This window comes from Eleutherodactylus coqui, chromosome 10, assembly GCF_035609145.1.
Source record: "Eleutherodactylus coqui strain aEleCoq1 chromosome 10, aEleCoq1.hap1, whole genome shotgun sequence".
Lineage (NCBI taxonomy): Eukaryota > Metazoa > Chordata > Amphibia > Anura > Eleutherodactylidae > Eleutherodactylus > Eleutherodactylus coqui.
In genome coordinates, this window is record NC_089846.1 from 135,622,896 (window position 1) to 135,643,069 (window position 20,174).

A 20,174-nucleotide genomic window follows, 5' to 3' on the forward strand; every position below is an offset into this window, starting at 1 on the left:
CTGTTCTCCTTATGACACCACCAAAGGCTGGCTATATGGATACACAGATCTTCTCGATGGAAACCCAATTTAACATTTAGGCCATATTTCCCTAAGAGGCACCCCAATAGGGAAGCTGTGGTCACCATGTTTCATATCATAAATTTACCTACAAGGGGATACCAACCATGATATGTGATAGATGTTTAGCTTTACAGATACGCGATTCTGTGGGATCGGGGGTTGCGTAGCGATGGGAGTGAATGCACTTCGTCCATGATATACTAACAGTTTCAAAAATATAATTGCTTTCGAATGCCGCATAATCCCTGTTATTAATTTTTCAGGCCCTTTTACACACAATGATTATCGTTAAAGCAACCGCATCACCAAAAATTACACGTACAGATAATGGCTTTTAACCAGCTGCATTTCCTCCACGAGTTGTTTGCTCAGCTGGGCTTGTGTTTATGCTTCCTAAACAAATGCCTGGCAGAATTATCTGGCCAGCAGAATTCCGTTGTTCTCCCCCCAGCAGAGTAAACAGTGTACTCATTATGTATGCAAAGCAAACGCAATGAGTACACTGTTAAGAATGTCTTTTGAACTGCCAAGCATTGGTTGTTATGCGGACTAAAAACCAGGGTTAAACGACAATTGAACGAATAATACACGACTGCCTGCATTTACATGCAATGATTATCGCTCACTTTTGGCCGTTTGAACAAATTTTGAATGATACTCGTTGCATGTAAAAGGGGAGGGAAGTCACAGTCAGAAAGTCTAGAGGATGAGTATTGGAGGGGCAGGGAGACAATGTGATCTCTAGCAACTGGCTAATTTAATTATCACTACAGCATGGGGCTTTCTTGCTGATCCCAAAAGGAGCAAATGAATATCTCAAAATGTCCATACAAATGGCACAGATTCCTGAAATTAATACAAACAGGTCCATCTAGGTGTCCCAGGACATCTCCTTTACTAAGTATATTTCAAACTATAGGGCATATATACCGAGTTTCCCCAAAAATAAGACAGTGTCTTATATTAATTTTTGTTCAAAAAGGTTAAACTTTTTAACATGTATAGCTGCCTGGACACTATTAAAATTGACTTTTTTAATTAACTGTTAGCAGGGCTTAATTTTGGAGTAGAGCTTATATTTCAAGTATCCTCAAAAAGCCTGAAAAATCATTTTACATCCTCAAAAATTCTGGAAAATCATGCCATGTCTTATTTTCAGGGAAACAGGGTATTGTCTTGATGCTTACTTTTACAGTTAGCTTTTAGACCAACATCAGTGGACTCAGCATTTGCTTTCTGTTTCCCGCAGTGGACGACCTTTAGAATTTCCCCAGAAAATTCCCAACCAATGTTACAGCAATCCTGAAGCAGACAGACAGTTTGCTGTTATAACACGGTCTTGTGTACTACAATGGAAACTATCAACTACTTACAAGAAGCCAAAGGTCAGAATAGTTAGAAGATACAGATATGCTAAGATGGTATTTCTCCTCACTTTGCAGGGCATTTAGATTCTTTTTACCTGCCTACAGGCTATCTGTAAAACCTCAGAAACTTTCAAGTCTGGAAATAATAGTTAGGAGGAGAAGAAAGGACACGCTGGGAGGGGAAAAAAGTGGGAAGACGTCTAAGAGCCTCAGATTGCTGTGCTTAGCTCTATGGCATGTAAAGTCAGCAGAAAATGTCACCAAAATAGGGCTGTCCATGCCCATAAGATAAAAGTCAGCCAAAATGGCTGATGTGGTCCATCTCAGGAGACCATGGGGCAACGTCAAAAATGTCAGGTCAGAAAATCGTAGCTGTGGTTGTTTGAAACTATGATTGAAATTAGCGAAATATGGCATTTCCTGCATCGGGCTTAGTGTATGTTTTCCGGGGACATGGTGCATTAAATACATAAAGAGTATAGAGCGCATCCCCAACAGCTCTGTTCGCTGGACTGAAACATGTGCCAGGCCCGACCGAGCATGCATTTATGGCATCATTTACATTAGTTTTTGTTTAAGAGCAAACATCACACCCGGAAGAGACTGAAATTCAAAAAGTATGCAAAAAATGTTATACATTTACAGAAGTCATGCAAAAGGGTGGAAAAGGAATATGGAAATTTGACACAATCTAAACATACTCGTACAGCTGGGTAAGTACTGATTGAACATTTTCTTTGCTAATTGTAGATACTCTTTAAATTCGATTTAAACTAGAGCTTTACCAAGTGTCTGGAAATGGTTCCAACACACTCAGGCGCCTGTAATGATGGTGCCACCTGTCTCAGGATGGCAGACAATGAAACCGATGGAACTGCTATGCTTGTTGGACAATCAGAAAATCCTCTTTACTGGTGGTCTGTTGAGGGCACCCTAAGTCCAGCTGCTTTGTGTATGTGCCCTCACGCATCCACTGGTCCCAACACCTCCTAACAGTCAGGTCAGAACAGCCCAGGTGGCAGCAATTGGTTGATATGACCATCCAGCTTCTCGTAATCCAATAATGCATCCCTTCTTAGACTCTGTTAGCTCGGTGAAATGTCTTCGATTACAATGTAGAGGTGTCTAACAGTCAACAAACTCTACATATGCAGAAGAATAGGTCCACTACACCGAAATAGCGTCAGAGAGCCTTTTTATAGGGCAAGGGTGGAACCACTTTTAGGGCCTCAGGTGGAAAGACTGTTCATCTAATCTCATCACAACTCTAATCATTTTCATATCTGCCTGAGATGTAACCGCCTGCCGAGTTGTGCAGCAAAATGACAACTTGTTCTAGGTCCTTTATTTTTTTAACAAAGAGTGTAGCTCTGCGATCGTGCCCCAATTGCCTTTATCCCCATTTATTTCATTCTCACCATCCTTCGACCGGATGGGATCTTCTAAGGTTCAGCTCTCAGGATAGTCAATGTGTCAAGTGGGCTGTCCACATCACTCTTAATGGGTGACATCAAACTTGATTAACAGTCCAACATCACCAAATGAGAGTGGTAGACATGGTGGTGGCAGTGTTTGAATATTAGTTGGGGCACTCCTTAGGCCAGATTATAGGCTTCTTATTAAAGCGGACTGAAGATTTGGAAAGTTGGAAAAAGTTGGATGGAATGAGGGCGTGAGTTCCAGCAGAGAGGGGAAGCACAAGAGAAGTGTAGGGTGGTATCTGTGACGTAGAGAAGAAATGTAGGTCAGTACACAAATGCATAAAGCTTTGTCGGGTAAGGACTTGGAACACATATGGGTCAACTAATTATTTCACATTTAAGCACAACAACGTGGTCGATAATGACAAACATAACCACCTAGCAGATTTTAGCATCTTTAAGCTAGATATTATCTATGAGGTTAACAGTCCAGGAAATGCTTAGACAATGATTCATATCTTAAACAACTTAGGAACTTAAAATAAATATGTACATAGGGTGCAGAGCTGAAAAACATCAATTTTCAGAAGAGTCTGTTAGCAGAATTTAGATTCTAATTAAGATTACAATGTACCTGAATCATGCTATGTGTTATGGTTACCCACAAGTAAGCATACATGTCCTCTTAGTATTCCAGCCTCTAGTATAGCCACACCATATTGAAATGGAAGCTGGAATGGCAAAATCAGTCAAGCATCTAAGGGACCTTTGTAGATGAACCAAGTTCTTCATTCCATTTTCTTTTACACAGGCTGAAAATTGGCTTTTGGGGATTGTTAGTATGATCATTTGTCCCCATAGGCTGACTGTACTGCCAATCAGTGAGCAGAATAATGAAATTTGAAACTTGAGCATGAAACTGAACGATCAGTCAAGGAATGAGCATTTGCTCATTCGGCAGCTAATTGTTAGTCCCTTTACATGGTGAATGAGTGTGTGGAGCAATACGTGGGCCTAATAACTGGCCTGTGTAAAGGAACCTTAAGAAGCAGATGCCCCTTACCCATACTCAGATATGTGCCAGTGATCTGAACTACTGCTGTTCCCTTCTGGACTTAATCTCTTAGCGCTGCAGGATGTACAGTTACATCATGGAGGTTGGTGGTGTGTATGGAGAGGAACCGCAACATCTCCGATCAGCAGCTGGCAATTCTAACAGTGACACTTAACTGCCCCAATGGCGGTTTGGCGGTCCCAAACGGTTCCCCCGCAATGAGATTGCAGGGCTCCAGGGCTGCCATTGCAGATTGCCTGTCAAGCCATGCCTGTGGCGTGACTTAATAGATTGCCTGTTAAATCATGGGATAATGTAATACTATGGTATACTGCAGGAGTGATCAAAGCCACACACGTTTTTGTACCCTATAGACACTAAAAAAAAATGTAATCAGTTTTAAAAAGTTTTATTTAAAAAAATAAAAGGTAATAAAAGTTAAATAAAAACCTTTCTGCCTTATTAAGAATAAGACTGCAAGAAAAGATGTAATAAAAAGCAATCAGAAAGTCACTTGTACCGATAGAAACTACAGGGCGTCCCGCAAAAAACGAGCCCCCACACGAATATGCCGATGGAAAAATAAAAAAGTTATGGCTCTCAAAAGATGGCGGCAGAAAATAATTCTAATTTTTTCCAAAGATATTTTATTTTTTAAAAGTAGTACAGCAAAAAACCAAACTATATAGATTTGGTGTCGTAGTAATCGAACTGACTAGAGATGAGCGAGCGTACTCACTAAGGGCAAATACTCGAGCGAGTAGTGCCTTTTGAGGGTACCTGCCCACTCGTCTCAAAAGATTCGGGTGCCGGTGGGGGGCAGGGAGCAGCAGGGGAGAGCGGGGAGGAACAGGGGGGAGATCTCTCTCTCCCCCCGCTTCCTCCTGCTCACTCCTGCTCACTCCCGCAACTCACCGCTCATCCCCCACCGGCACCCGAATTTTTTGAGACGAGTGGGCAGGTACCCTCAAAAGGCACTACTCGCTCGAGTATTTGCCCTTAGCGAGTACGCTCGCTCATCTCTAGTACTGACATATAGAATAAAGTTAGCATGTCATTTTTGCTGCAGTGTGTACACTTTAGAAACAAGACGCACCGAAAGATAGCAGAATTTGTGGGGGGGGGGAGGGGGGGGTTCTAATTTACTCCACTTAGAATGTTTTTTTAAGTTTTTCAGTATATTATATTGTAGATTAAATAGTACCATTGAAAAAAAACAACGCATTCCGCAAAAAAATAAGCCTCAGACATCTACATTGATGGGTAAGTCAATGAGTTAGGATTTTTAAAAAGTGGGCAAGAAAAACTGAAAAAGAAAAAAAAAAGGTCTGTGTCCTTCAGGGGTTAATGAAACAAAACCAACATATTTTCACTAAAATTAAAAGCTAGATAATGGTTTGTGCAAAATAAAAGGTCTTTTTAAGGTCAATAGACCCACTAATGGGCTCTCTATGCTACACTTCAAAGTTGGAAAGTCAGCCAAAGTCCCCGTTTTCATAAGGTGCCTCACAAAGGAGAATATATTTAACTGCACGTTGCCTAATGGCGGTTACTGACTTTTAGCTGACCCCTGCTCACGATTTCCCTGTATGAGTCAGAACATAAAAGCACTTAGTGGGACATGTATATCATCTGACGTCCGGGAGGTGGAGGTGATCCGCTAGAGGCAGGAAAGAGATTTGGTTTGTTTCGGTTGTCATCCTTCTCATTGGACTTTCCTTTTGGATTCCTGCTACTGCCAACCTCAGAGTTCTTCTTCAGCGAGTGCTCTGCTCCAGCAGCAACGTCTGCCATCCTAGAAATACAGGACTGCCATTCATGAGAACAGCTGTCCTGTAATACTACATAGTAATAATGAAATGTTGCAGCTTTCCCTGGCAAAATCAGCTGACTGCGGGGACAAAAACATGTGGCTCAGCACTCATAACTATTATGTATACTAACTGCATAAAAATACAAGGTTCTTAAAGCATATTTTGATCAAAATGTGTGGGCCCATTCACCACGTCCATGTGCCCTTTTGCTTTTGTACGGATTCCTAAATCTAACAGATACCTCTCTTTGGACCTCCAAATGGATTCAGGGGAAGTGTAATACCAGGTTATATAGTCTAATTAAAAGGCTTGGGACAGATGAGTGGATGGAGAGCATCGCAGAAATGGAGGTAACCACTCTTCCACAAATGCAAATACAACAAAAAGTTAGTACTTCCAAAAAAAAAAAAAAATTAAATGTGCAGGTTTATGTAGACCATAAATGCTACAACATATACATTAACAAACACGTGCTTCAGCACTCATACAGATTTAATATCTGAGTAAAACTGCATAACTGTTATATATAAAAACTGTACAAAATGCAACATGTATATTTTGATCAAAACGTAAGCCCATCTACCACGCCCCGGTGACCATTGCTTTGGACAGATTCTCCCTTTTACCATTTTTCAAATAAAAGAATTGGAAAAACGAATTGGCATTACTCAAACTATTCAATGTTGCACTATTTTTTCCCGCACATGAAAAACAAAAACTATATAGTCAGGGCTTTTTCTTTGGATATCCTGTTTTTCAAAAAAGCCGAAGAACAAATAATAAAAAAAATGTATGTAACACAAAATGGTAAAACTAAAACTACGGCTCACAAACCCTCTCAAAACTGCAATGATGAAAAAAAAAGAAAAAAAAATGATGGATCTCAAAATATGACAAATCAATTTTCCTTTGTGTTAAGAAAGTTTAGTTCCTTTTATATACATCGCATCCGGTCGTGTGAATGGACAAGAAAACGCTAATTAAGCGGCTTTTCTTCATTCATTCAATTTTTACCCGTAATGCGACCAGCGTAAAAACGCCTACGCTTGTGCAAAGGAGACCTTCCGCATTAAAAACTCGCCTCTCCCCCAAAAATGGTGCAATTGCATTTTTCTCTTCACTCAATTATTTTTTTAAAGTTTCTCAGTACTTTATATGGCATCTTAAAAATACAACTTGTCCTCATAAACAAGCCCTCATACATGTTGATGGAAAAAAAAAAAAAAAAAAAGAAAAAAGAGAACTTTCTGGTCTTGAAGAGTTTCAGCTAAAATGGGTTTGAGGTAGATTGATTTAGCAATTTCCACGTCTTGCGTCAGTAAAACAACATATGCAACCCTCTCTGGCCCATTGTTGTGCACTTGCTTCATTTTGCTACAGTGTCGCGTTTAGAAGTGAATTCCCCTAAATGGAATTCTTCATACTTTGGTTTTTGAGTGAAACTTGACAATATTCATATGATAGATGAATCTCCCATATACAATTACACAATTACAAGCCCAGAATACAACAAGACCCAATAGATCCAGCGGTAGACTGCCCCATCTGAAGTTGACTTTGGAGCCAATCAGCAATTTCTTTTGAGTTGATTAACAAATAATTAGAGATGAGTGAGCGTACTCGGGCGGGTGTTTTTGGACCTGAGAACCGCTTTTTCCGAGTAACTGACTACTTGGACGAAAAGATTCGGGGGGGGGCCGCGTGGTGGAGCGGGGGGTAGCAGTGGGGAACAGGGGAGAGCTCTCACTCCCCCCCCCCCCCCCCACTCCCCTCTGCAACCCCCGGCACCCCCCGAATCTTTTCGTCCGAGTAGTCAGTTACTCGGAAAAAGCGGTGCTCGGGTCCAAAACCACCCGAACCGAGTACGCTCGCTCATCTCTACAAACAATCTATTAGATCTTATTGATGGTGTCTGAATCCTCAGAATCATTTCCTGTAGTGGTCCCAAGGAACCCTAGGCTCAATCTGATTGGGTTTATATTTGGTAATACATCTCAGCTTTATTCACTTGGTTGGCCTGAGCTGCAATACCAAACGGTCCATGACCAAGAATGGCTCTGTTTCTGGAAAACTGTCTCAGCAATTGTTTGTTGTTGCTCTTAGATTAAATTGTCCTATTAATGATCATTTATTTAATCCTTTAGGATCTACACTCATTGTAGGGTGTCTATTAGGTTACTCTTTGGACGCCATCATATGAACTAGCTCAGTGGTCCCTGTGGTCCAGTAAGTTATGAGATTTTCCTGAATTGTTTCTAGTTCTTGTTTTATGAACTCTTGAAATTATCATCGTATTTAGGATTTCATTAAACAAGTAGATGACAGCCCACTTCAAAGTATATTTTATGTCTTGGAAGAAATCCAGTTCTTTCCCACACTTCTGCATGAAATGTGATGACTGTAGTCACATCTTCATGGCTATTTGCTCTCACCATTGGATTTATTGCTTTTAACAAGTTAAAATTTTTCATACATTTTAAAACCTCGCAGTGTTTGTGTAGAAGAGACAGAACGTTCATTTACTTTGTTTGATCTTCCTATGCCCGTGTTTCTAATTTTACTAAAGTCCTTTTATTTGATTTGTGTTTTTCTAGTGCTGTTTGCAAAATCGCAGCAGAGCCATATAATAAAGCTATGATACGTGAATAAACCCATCTTGCTATACATATCTTAAAATTTGCAGCAGAACTCAAAACAAGCGGAAAAATGCGTTCTATGCGCTGGGGTGCCAAAAGTCATGGGACAGGAGATAATATCGTGTAAGACCCCCTCTAGCTTGACAAAGCAACTTAACATGACATTGATTCTACAAGTAGACTGAAGATGTCTGGAGGGGTGTTAAGCTGCGCTGTCTGGATAGCTACCCATAGCTCTGTGGTTTTTGTAGGTGTGAATGGACCCATTCACCACTTACCATAAATGCGAGATTGGGTTAATGTTGCATGAACATGCAGGACGCACCAGTCATTCATAATGCTTCTCAAACCAACGTTGGACAACTTGGGCCTGATGGCATGGTGCATTTTCCTGTTGGAATATCCCATCATTGTGAAGGTACATGATGTCCATGAAGGCCTGCAAATGGTCATCAAGCAGTGAAACATAGTGGGCACCAGTCAATTATGTGTTTAGGTGGACCCAACCCACATCAATATGAAACCACTACCAGCCTGCACAGTGCCTTGTTGAGAACTGGGGTTCATGGCTTCATGGGTCTGCAACCCATGTAAACCCTGCCATCAGCCCAAAGCAATTGGTAATGTGACTCAATGGACCATGCTATATGTTGCCAATTCTCTAAGGTCCAATTAGCAAACTCATGAGCCCAGGTGAGGCATTGTGTCTGGTGGTGTTGTGGTAATAACAGAGCCACTCTGGTGGGTCTTCTGCTCCCGTAAACAGTGAAAGCTAAAGGACGCTGCACTGACCTGCATTTCTTGCTTTTGCAAGGGAAGGTCCCAGTATCTGATGGTGATGGGAAGACACTTCAGATGAGGAGATTCCTTACATTTGTTGCCTTTGGGGGAATTCTGAAGATATTACTATTAATATATAGTCTTTGTGAGGTATTATTTAGTTATGAGCAGTAATTTCCCTCAAGATGGCCATCTGGGTGTTGTACGTGACTACTAGGCACACCCTGCTGGTATCCTCCTTCTGTTTGTAGTCAAAGAGGCTGCTCCTTGGAATCCTTGGGTCAGTATTCTATTGTTTTTCCTAGGAGTTAACCACCAGTGGCTTCTGTTTTCCACTTTGAAGAATTGTGCTGCATTTCCTTTCCTTTTCACTGGACACTGCTAATTTTCCCTTAAATGTGCCCTTAACCAACAGGGTCAGTGTTGCTTCTTGTAGAGTGTACCTTGCCTCCTGTTTAGCCCTACTTAAGGCCACACGGAAAACCAAACAGTGCTTGACTGTTGTCACTACCTTTATTGACTATCTTCAGTCTTGTGCTCCAGAGAACTGTCTTTCAGTAGACTGTTCCACACCTCACCAGATTACGTCTACCAAGCTGTTCTGCTGAAGACATCACCAACATCTTCCTTATTCTCTGCTCAGTTCCTCCTGGCCATATGATTGTAGTGGTGTTCCATCAGTAACATAACACCTTGTGGCTCTGTGGATCTGTTCATCTATAACCAATAAATGGTAATCTTGTTGTAAGAATGTAATAATCCATCCATTAACACAAGTCTAACACCTAAATTTATGACATTTGATACACTTTATGACAGTAGTTATACACCTTCAATAGTTGTCAGCTGGACACTCATTCAGCCAACAGCTATTCTTCCCCATCTCCCCAATATACATGCGCTCATTGTTTAGTCAATCATGCATGTTTTCTCAAAGAAGGGAAGGGATGTCACACACCTCCGATGGCTACTTATCTCCATTGAGAGCAAAAAGATCAGGCATGTTGAAATTCAACATGCTAGGTCCTCCTTCTCCTTAAAATCTGCTGAATGAACATTGGCTGAAACTCTAATACACATTGGATGGTAATCCTCCCTTTCCTGTCTTTCCTTTAAGCTGTACAAGTAAAAACCCAGCTGTGTAGCTAGCTACACGCCAGTCCCAAGATAAATGGGCAGAAGTGGAGAAAGCAATGGCAAACTACTCTACTATTTCTGCCAAAATACTTCATGGATCACAGCCAGAAAAGGATAGGAAGGCAAGGAGAATGATGATCCATAAAGTGACCGAATGTTACGGATATGGGAGTGTGGATCCACTGGACTAACCAACAAGCATATACAGGTCCTGGTTGGCAGCTGACTCCTCAGATGGGGGGACTGATGCCAGGAAAGGAGTGATTGACCTTGGCTACAGGGAGAATGGAAATCCCCTACCTAGCAGCAAGGCAATCGCCCTGATAAGGGCGGCCCTGTGCTGGAACCTCGGGTCTGACTAACCCATATGGGGATTAGTAAACATACAGATTGGAAGCAGACAGGAGCACACAGACATAGGAAATGACAGGAGCAAACCATAGACAGGAATGGTAGATGTGTGGGAGGTGTATGCAGAAGAGTCTGCTGCTGCACTGTGAAGAAGAATCAGGTTTCTGTAGAAGGGGCTGCATCCCCTAAACGTGTTAGTGGCTGTTGTTAAATATTATTAAAGAAGCAAGTCATTCTCTTGTTTGATCATCTATCGACTAGAAGTGTTGCACTCCCCCCACTTGTTTTACTTCGTCTCAAACTAAATCACCACAACTAGCTAATACAAGGGGCAATGAGTGGGCAGGAAGCACCTTCCTTTGCTCTTTTTTCGTGTACGAAAAGGCAAAAATCCTAGCAGAAGTTGTGCCACCCTGTTTTCTCCTCTTATCTTTGGTTTCTGAAGGCAGGTCTACCGAACTGAGTACAGTATCCAAGATGTGCTCTCACCATAGCTCTGTACGCGGGATCAGCACCTAGTGCTGCTAAACCATGTCAGTTGGCTCTATTTAACTAATAGAAGCCATGCTGAGCATTAATGCCGACTGAAGGAATTCTGGGTTGCGGAGTATATACACCACACCAGGACATGTAAATGGGTAAGAAAATGCGAATCTCAGCCGCAACTTGGTGGCAGCTTCTTCTCACTCATGCATTTTTTGGCCGAAAATCAAATCGCCCATGTAAAAGAGGCCTCAGAAGTGGATGTACAAATGAAGCATTTCATGTTCTTCCTTTTCCTAGTTGAGCATCATCATACATTATTTAGCTCCTGCGGTGTCCCTGTGGCCTCCAGTATATAGGCAGAACTATTATGAGTTTATGTGAAGGTTTAAACAAGCACAGATCTAATGTTCTTAATGGTCTTTTAAAACACAGTGTCTCCTGACAAACAGCATTAGCCCTAAACTGTGGCTTCAGCGGTTTTACAATGACCCCCAATGATCAGATAAGTGCCTCCTCAACGAACAGATGTGAAGCCGTATGGTGACGGGATATGTGCTGGATCCACAATGTAAAAACAGTACATTACCTGCCTTTGGCCTCAATGAAACATTAGTGACTATCTAAGGCCTCACTCACACAGGTGTATGGTAATACTGTGCAAGATACATATAATTTGTGCTACATATTGTATTGTGTTTTTCTGCTTATTTGCTATGTATGTGTTTTTTTTGTTCACGTATTGCCTGTATTTGTACTGCATATTTTACGCATGCAAAAAATTGCAAGAAGTCCCAAATGATGTCAGAAGTTGCTCATCCCACTGAAGACACCCTTCTAGCTGTCATATAACTGCACAGGTACCGTTTTCTTCGGCTTCTCTGAGTTGTAGTGGGAGTTATGAGGTAGCTGTGGTCTAGGGACGATGTCCTTGCTAGAAGATGACGCTCTTTTGGCTTGGCTGCTGTTCTTCACCTTTGGAGAGCCACATCTGATGCTGAAGGAAGAACCCAGAAGAAAGAAGCATAGGTTCTGGGTTTATCCTCTGGTGTCATAGCAAGGCTATAAGGCCTTAGTCAGACGGGCGTTTTTTCGCGCAATTTGCGGATCGCATGACGGATGCACATCCGCAAATCGCGTGACCGGTGCGCGCAAGTCGCCCGCAAATTGCCCGAAAATCTGCTCCTAGCCGCGTTTCATTAGAAACGGGCCGGAGCTGTCCAGCGCATTGCATTCAATGGAGACGGCAATAGAGCCGCCTCCATTTAAAGCAATGCGCTGCGGGCGAGCCCGAGATGAATTGTCGGTAAGGGCTTAAATATATAAGCCCTTCCCTGCAATTCATCCTAAAATGTGTTAAAATAAAAAAAAATTGTATACTCACCTTCTCCCGGCAGCCGGAGCTCCGTGCGGCCGTCCTGCAGTGGGTGTGAAGGGGGTGTGAGTCAGACCTGCCCCCTGATTGGCTCAGCGCTGAGCCAATCAGAGGCATGCCTCACTCACACCTATTCATGAATTCATGAATGGATGTGAGTCAGACCTGCCCCTGATTGGCTCAGCACTGAGAGGCAGCAGTCACTCACCCATTCATGAATGGGTGTGTGAGTGAAACCGGCCTCTGATTGGTCAGGGCTGTGACCAATCAGAGGCAGATCATTCAGGAGGCGGGGATTTTAAAGTCCCGCCGGCTGAATAGTGCCGAGAAGCAGTTCAGGAGAACTGACAGCGGCCGCGGCTGGACTCCGGCTGCAGCGGAAAGGTGAGTATACAATTTTTTTTTATTTTAACACATTTTAGGATGAATTGCAGGGAAGGGCTTATATATTTAACCCCTTCCAGACAATTCACCCCGCGCACGCCGGCAGCCCATTGCTTTCAGTGGAACCTGCTGTATTGCCGCTCCATTGAATTCAATGGGCAAACATTGTTCTTCTCTGCCACAGCTGTTACAGCTGTGGCAGAGAAGAATGATTTGTCTTCTATATGTTCTCAATGGGGTTGGCGCTGCTGCTGCCGGCCCCATTGAGCGCATATACAGAAGAGAACAGGAATCGCAGATCGCCGATAGGTGCGATCTGCGATTTTTTGTTCTATAATTTATCGGACGAGCGCATAAAAAGCGCTCATGTGTCCGATACCATTGCAAAGCAATGGTTTTATAAAATCGCCGGACGCATGCGCATGCGCAAATCGCGGCTAAAAACGCCCGTCTGACTAAGGCCTAAGGGCTACTTTGCTAGCTTTTACAGTGACTTGAGACAGTGTCCGGAGAAGTTCTCTGCCGTTTCTCCGTGATATCCTTCGACAACCTGTTGGAGATGGTGCATTCCAGATTGAGCTATCCCGACCAGGGTTTTCATCTGCCTTTTTGGGTTTTATGTAAGTTGTTTAGTGTAGAGGCTCTTGTTCTCTAGTCTTTTTGATTTTTAAATAGTTTTAATATTTTTTTCTCTTTTCTTTACACATTCCTTGCCACTGGGAACTTTTGCATTCAAATGCCATCACTGCATTTTGAGTTTCTGTTGGGCCACTCCATTATTTCCGGGATTATCAGCAAGACCTGTGATGTGCTTTGGGAGCAGTTGAAGCCATTGGTGTTGACGCCGTTTTGTCTACAAGCCTGGCTGGACATCCCAGTTTCCAAACTGCATTGGGGCCCTGGATGGCAAGCACATTCATGTGAAGAAGCCGGCCCACTTAGGATCCTGATATTACATTTAGAAGCAGTACTTCTCGGCAGTTCTGTTGGCTATCGCTGGTAGTAAGTATCGCTTTAGAATTGTTGATATCGGGTCCTACGGAAGCCCTGCCGGTGCTCACATTTTCAAGACTTCCAGAATGGGCCTGCTGGCCCTGCCAGAGCCACGGATGCTTTCTGGGTCTTCAGGCCCAGCAGCCCCATTCATTATTGTAGCAAATGAGGTCTTTGGCCTGACCACCCACGCTCTGCACCTCTTTACGTGCAGAGGGTTGGACACCAGATGGCAGGTTTTTAATTATTGTCTCAAATGGGCTCTGCATTTTGTCGAATGTGCTTTTGGGATTCTTACCAGTAAGTGGCTAGTTTTATTGGGCATTATTGAGGTGGGACCTGAGAATGTGTGCGCGGTAATTTAAGCCGCTGTGGTTCTGCACAGTTTTGGGGGCTTTCGATGCTGGTTGAAATGTGTTGAGTGACCAACTTGCAACAATTTCACAGGATTTTGCAGTGAATCAGGCTCCACGCGGTAGGCCACCATTACCTAGAGTCCTCAGGGAAAAGTTCCATGGCAGATGAACTCTGCTCGAAGAGACTAAACCGCGTTTTTTTTAAACCAGCTTTCTGTTTTAGTTTTTTTTAGCTATGGCTTTTTTTTAAACAGGTAGGGACTCTCAAGACAATGAGGACCCTTGACATCTGAGGTGTTGCTGGATCATGTTGGACAAGGTACGTTTTTTTCTGCATTTAAAGAAAAAAATGCAAACAGGACAATTTGCTTTTCACATTCGAGTGCACAATACAGATGTGTTCATAAGTTTTGCTGGGGCGTAAACTGCCTGTAATGATCTTATATGGCGATTTGAAAACCCAAAGGTCATTAAGTTAAATGTGTTTATTACGAACAGATAAATATAGACTTGGGTTGATTTTAAAGGAGTTGATGGGCCAATGGAATTCGATCGAATTATATACCAAGAACCTTACATTATTTAATGTGGTTAGAGGATTGATTAGAGGTATGTATGCCTCTGACAGTAGGCTGTAGAGAGAGACTTCTTATAATTTGATACCAATCTTTTACATTGCCGTCATAAAGTTTTATACCACAGTTATTTCTATTACAAGCACAATGATTGTTCTAAACTGCAGATTTTTTATACTTTTATGACATGAAAAAACATTTTGATAAAAGCTATCCTTAAGGTCTTGGGTCTCGGACAAACCACAGTAAATCTTGAAGTAAATAGAGCTAAACTAACCTTAGTACTTAGCACTGTCACTAGAAAAATGGGTAATGGAATTGTATGTTATTCATATGCCCTGTCAAGGCACATGAATGAAGGGCAGAAGGAACCAATAGTGGGGGGGGGGGACACAAGGAATCTTGATGCTTTTGTTAATTCGAATTGTCTCCAATTTGTTTTGTGTTTCCCCTTTTAAAAAGGATGTTACTAACCTGTTTGAGTTTATATCAGTGGTGTACTTAGAAGAAATTCCCGCCTTCCCCCATTATGGTGTCCAGTTTTCCCACCCAGGACAGTAGGGCCCAGTGTTTGATTCCCATTTCATGCCCTTTAAAATTACTTTTGGACAAAATGTCTACCTTTTTTTTGCTAACAATTCGTCTTTGGAGGGAGATCTTGATGATGGCCTCTCTCCATGGTCTGCTTCTATGGTACGTATGCCCTTCATTCACATTAAGGAGAGCTGCGGTTAGATATGTGTCAGGAATGGGGCATACCAGGACCATAACTCTGATCTTCCCTGTTGTAGTTTGTAGTCTTTGCATTGTGCTTTCGTAGGCCTTGTCTAGTTGTGTGCTTTGTGTATTCTGAGACTAATTATCGACCCCACCTGACCTCCAAATCACAGTTGTTGTTGTTGCTCTATTTAAACTCTCAGCCTTGAATTTCCTTTGCCTGAGTATTCTGTTTAGTACAACTGTGGGCTGAGCTCTGCTTATAACTGACTATATTGATCTTGAGGGGTGAGCAGGACAGCGCCTGAGAAATGGGCCAAAGAGATATATCAATAATTGGAACGGACAAAAGCTTATCCGCTGCAGGGGGGAGGTACTCCAGAAGAGGAGACCTGCCTTCCGGCACCCGTAGTCCTGGTAGGCGATAAATGAACTGAAAACCTCTTATGTCCCTTTGGAAATCCAGTGGAAATGAAGACCTGCAGAGAATCCCAAAAGTCGGAATTCCCAGAAATTCGGTATGAACAATAGTAGGTAAAAAAGCAAAATACTGCACTCATAAGAGTTGGTGCAGAGTATAGGAAAACTTGTGACTTACATAGGCAGAGGAAGGGGGATGTATAGCCCAAGAAGGGAATACCCCATCCTTTTCCTCTTGCATTAAGCTGTGCTTCACCCTAAGAAAAAGGGAGGAAGGTATTCCCTTCTTGGCTATATATACCCCTGCCTCTACTGAGGTAAGTCACAAGTTTTCCCATACTCTACACCAACTCATGAGCAGAGTATTTGTTTTTTACCTACTATACTGATCTTCAATCCTGTGTACCAAACTCTACTTATATCTGACTAAAGCTGCGTCTCCCATTGGATACCAAACTCAAAAACCAAGATAATTTCAATATTATTTATCAGCTTTGTTTCGGTGGAAATCTTAACTGACTAGTATTGAAGTGAAGTGTCTTTGAAGAGAAGAAGACTAAGTAGTGCCTTTACCATGAAGGATCTTCAAAACCATAAAAGAGGGTCAGGAAGGAGTGGCTTAGAAAATGCCTGATGGACGCCCAAGCATCTCCAAAACAGAAAGAGAGAGGCTTATGTCAGAGCTGACATTGTTGTGTAAGAAGTCATCATGGGACCGAAACTGGTGGAAGAGGCAGAACTGAAGCCTGTGAAGAGGGCATGAACCCAAAAGCTTACTCACCCCCACAGCACCAGCATAGGGAGGTCTGTAAGCAAATGGACATTGTCAGATGCAGCTAGGTGGGCAGCAGAAGAGAACAGGAAAGCTGTCGCAACACTGTCAGTAGGTCAAGAGGGGTGTCGTCTCTCCTTAAGGAGAGCACCCAAAAAGTGTGCAGAGACACCTAGGGGGTCGGGGAGGAAGGTGGGGGGGGGGGGGGAATCGTCTCTTCCCAAGGAGAGCACCCAGAAGGGTGTGCAAAAACACCTGAGAGGTGAGTGAGGAGACTTATGACTGTCAGTAGGAACACAAGGATAGTGGGACTATCAGCAGGCGGAAAATTTATGCTCTGGCTGCTGGCAATAGAACTGATAATGCTAATGTGGATGTTACTGCTTTTAATAGTTTATTTATGAGCGAGGGTTCCTGTGCTGAACTATGGGCTGTTGATAAGATGGAGGCTTTCTTCACACGATCGAGTTTCCTGGGCAGAAAATATTAATGTGCTAAATACAGAGAACAGAGCCCATTGATGTCAATGGGTTTGCACTAGAGATGAGCGAGCATACTCGATAAGGCAAACTACTCGAGCGAGTAGTGCCTTATTCGAGTACCTGCCTGCTTGTCTCTAAAGATTTGGCTGCTGGCAGGGGGGCGGGGAGCGGCGGGGGAGAGCGGGGAGGAACGGAGAAGAGATCTCTCTCTCTCCCCCGTTCCTCCCTGCTCACCGCCGCAACTCACCTGTCACCTGCGCCGGCATCCGAATCTTTAGAGACTGGCGGGCAGGTACTCGAATAAGGCACTACTCGCTCGAGTAGTTTGCCTTATCGAGTATGCTCGCTCATCTCTAGTTTGCACGTATTAATGTGTTTGGTACGCGTATTTTGGGCCCACGGTAAAACATAGGATCTGCTCTATTTGCCTGCATTTTGCACAGCCATGGACGTTTATGGGAGGTGTGCAGGTAAAGAACACATCTGGACCTCATGAGGTTTAAATCCATGGAAAGAATGAAACATCCAGTCGCATGAAAAATACGCAGCATGTCCTATTTTGGTGCGGATTACACAACAAAATAGGCGTTTGAAGTGAATAAAACTGCGCAAATGCACAATGAATGTGCGAGATATGTGAGTGTTCACTGCATACTTGCACACAAATGAATGGTCCTTCTTGCGTGTTTTTTTTTACTTGCGTAAATACGCTGGACATTTACACACACAAAAAAAGGCTGAAACACGCAGGGAATAGACTATTATCTGTCCGTGAATATGCTCCATATTCACGGATCAAAATATGCTTCCACCCATGTAAATGAGCCCTCAGTCTAGGAGCCGCCGACGCTCTGATTACTGAGTTTCACACAGCATTTTTGTTTACGCTGCAGATTTCTGTCCTGATTCCTTCTAAATAGTCGAAAATGTTATTTAGCTGAAACCCTAAATGGAAATACAGACTTGAATGAGTCAAACGGAAACCACTTTGGTCTCCATTTAACAAAGTTTGTATTAACTTCTATCAATATTAAAGAATAGAATAGTGTAGTCAACTACAGTCACCTCAATGTTACAAAAAAGGGTGGAAGCATGCTATAACGGGGTATCCCCATTTCACACATTGTGGCATATCCGCAGGATTTGCCATAAATGTCTGATAGATGCCCTAGGATCAACAGCTACTGCCAGAATGGGAGTCCGCCAACCCTATGCCAACTCACCTTCTCAGCCACTGGTGGCTGGGATTACTGTTTTATGCTATTCCTGTAACTCCCATAGAAGTGAATAGGGCGTACGGAAACAGCATAGAACAGCCAGTTTGGCTGTTTCTATAATCCCAACCACCAGTGACTGCGGCATATAGACTGGTATTCTATATATTTGGCTAAAATGGGAATATTCCATTAAAGTTATGCTACAAACTACTCTCTAATAAGAGATGGGGATGTGAACATGCAACATGTCCTTATATCTTATAAGAGTAGCGCTGACACACCGCCCTCTGTGACCTTGACTTCACTATCTCTAAAGTAAGAGTATCCCCTTCACTTTGTAACCACTCACAACACATTGTCCACTTGGCCTTTGGTGTTGATAGGAATTTTAAACAGGCCCAGACTTTGGTTCTACATAAATAAAGAGACAGTCGGGGTCGTCATGTAAATTTCTCTGTTCTGAAGAAAAGTCAAATATTTGTTTCCAAAGGATCGTTTTGCTATTTTGGTGACTCCCTTGGGGCAAAACATAAGGCAGCAGATGAACAAAAATAGACACCTATGCTATAAACAACTGTCAGCCCAGACGATGGTCATTTGCGCACGTAACCGATCCTTGGAGAGGCTTCACAAGAATATGGGATCATATATTTAGAATGTATTTTATGGGAAATCTTTGTCACCTTATTCTCTCATCTACTAAATTTCACGAACAACTGTTTGGAAAATCGATGAGATCACTTGGTGGCTTAAGAAAAAGTCATTATGAGCTAAAATGTATCAAGGATGAATGAATAAATCATTCGCTAAGGAGTTTGCCCCCCCCCCCTCTGGTTTTAAATTACATAAAAATATAATAAAATGTATACAATTAGAGTTGAGCGAACATAGTCTGCCGATCTTGATGTTTGTTCGAGTATTAGCGTACTCGATGGTGCTCGTTACTCAAACGAGCATCACACCGTGTTCGACCCTGCCCCAGTTTTTGGCTCCTCCCCGCTGTGACGTGCCTCTTTTGGCCCCTCCCCGCCACGATGCAGTGCGCGTGTCAATGGCAAATTTTTTGGCTGGCAGGCAAGCAGGGGGAGAGAAAGAGAGAGAGAGAGGGAGAGAGAGAGAACAAACGAACCACAAAAAAAAGCTCAGGACCCGGCGTCCCACATACAAAAATGCTCGAGTCTCCCATTATAGTCAATGGGGTTCGTTACTCGAGTAGAGCTCTCGAATTTTACGAAAAGCTCAACTCAAATAACGCGGACCTGAGCATTTGGGTGCTCGCTCATCTCTATATACAATACATTGTATGTACCCAAAAATGGTATTTTTACAAACTAGAGCTTACCGCCCATAAAACAAGCCCCATAGGGACATTTGCTGTGGGAAAAAAAGATAAGGCTTTTGAAAAATGCAGATGAAAAGCCAACAAAATTGTTGCGTTCTTAATTACCAAATTAGGCCTTTCTCTTAATAGTCATGTATTGATATTGGCAGTAGCCGCACGTTGGCTGAAACTATAACAAAAAAAATAACTCTTTCCGAAAACAAATGTTTATATTTAATGTAAGATTATTCATAACTTATTACCAATATGGACATCTTAGATGAAGCATCATTATACACGGAGGAAATAGTAGTAATATAATTGTAATTAAGGCTTTCTCATCTTTCCTCAGTGACTCTAATGAGTGAACTGGATGTAAGTAATTAAATTTAGATTTAATGTTTTAAAATGTATCAGAAGCAAATAACATTACTTTCTGCAAAATGTGGAATATGA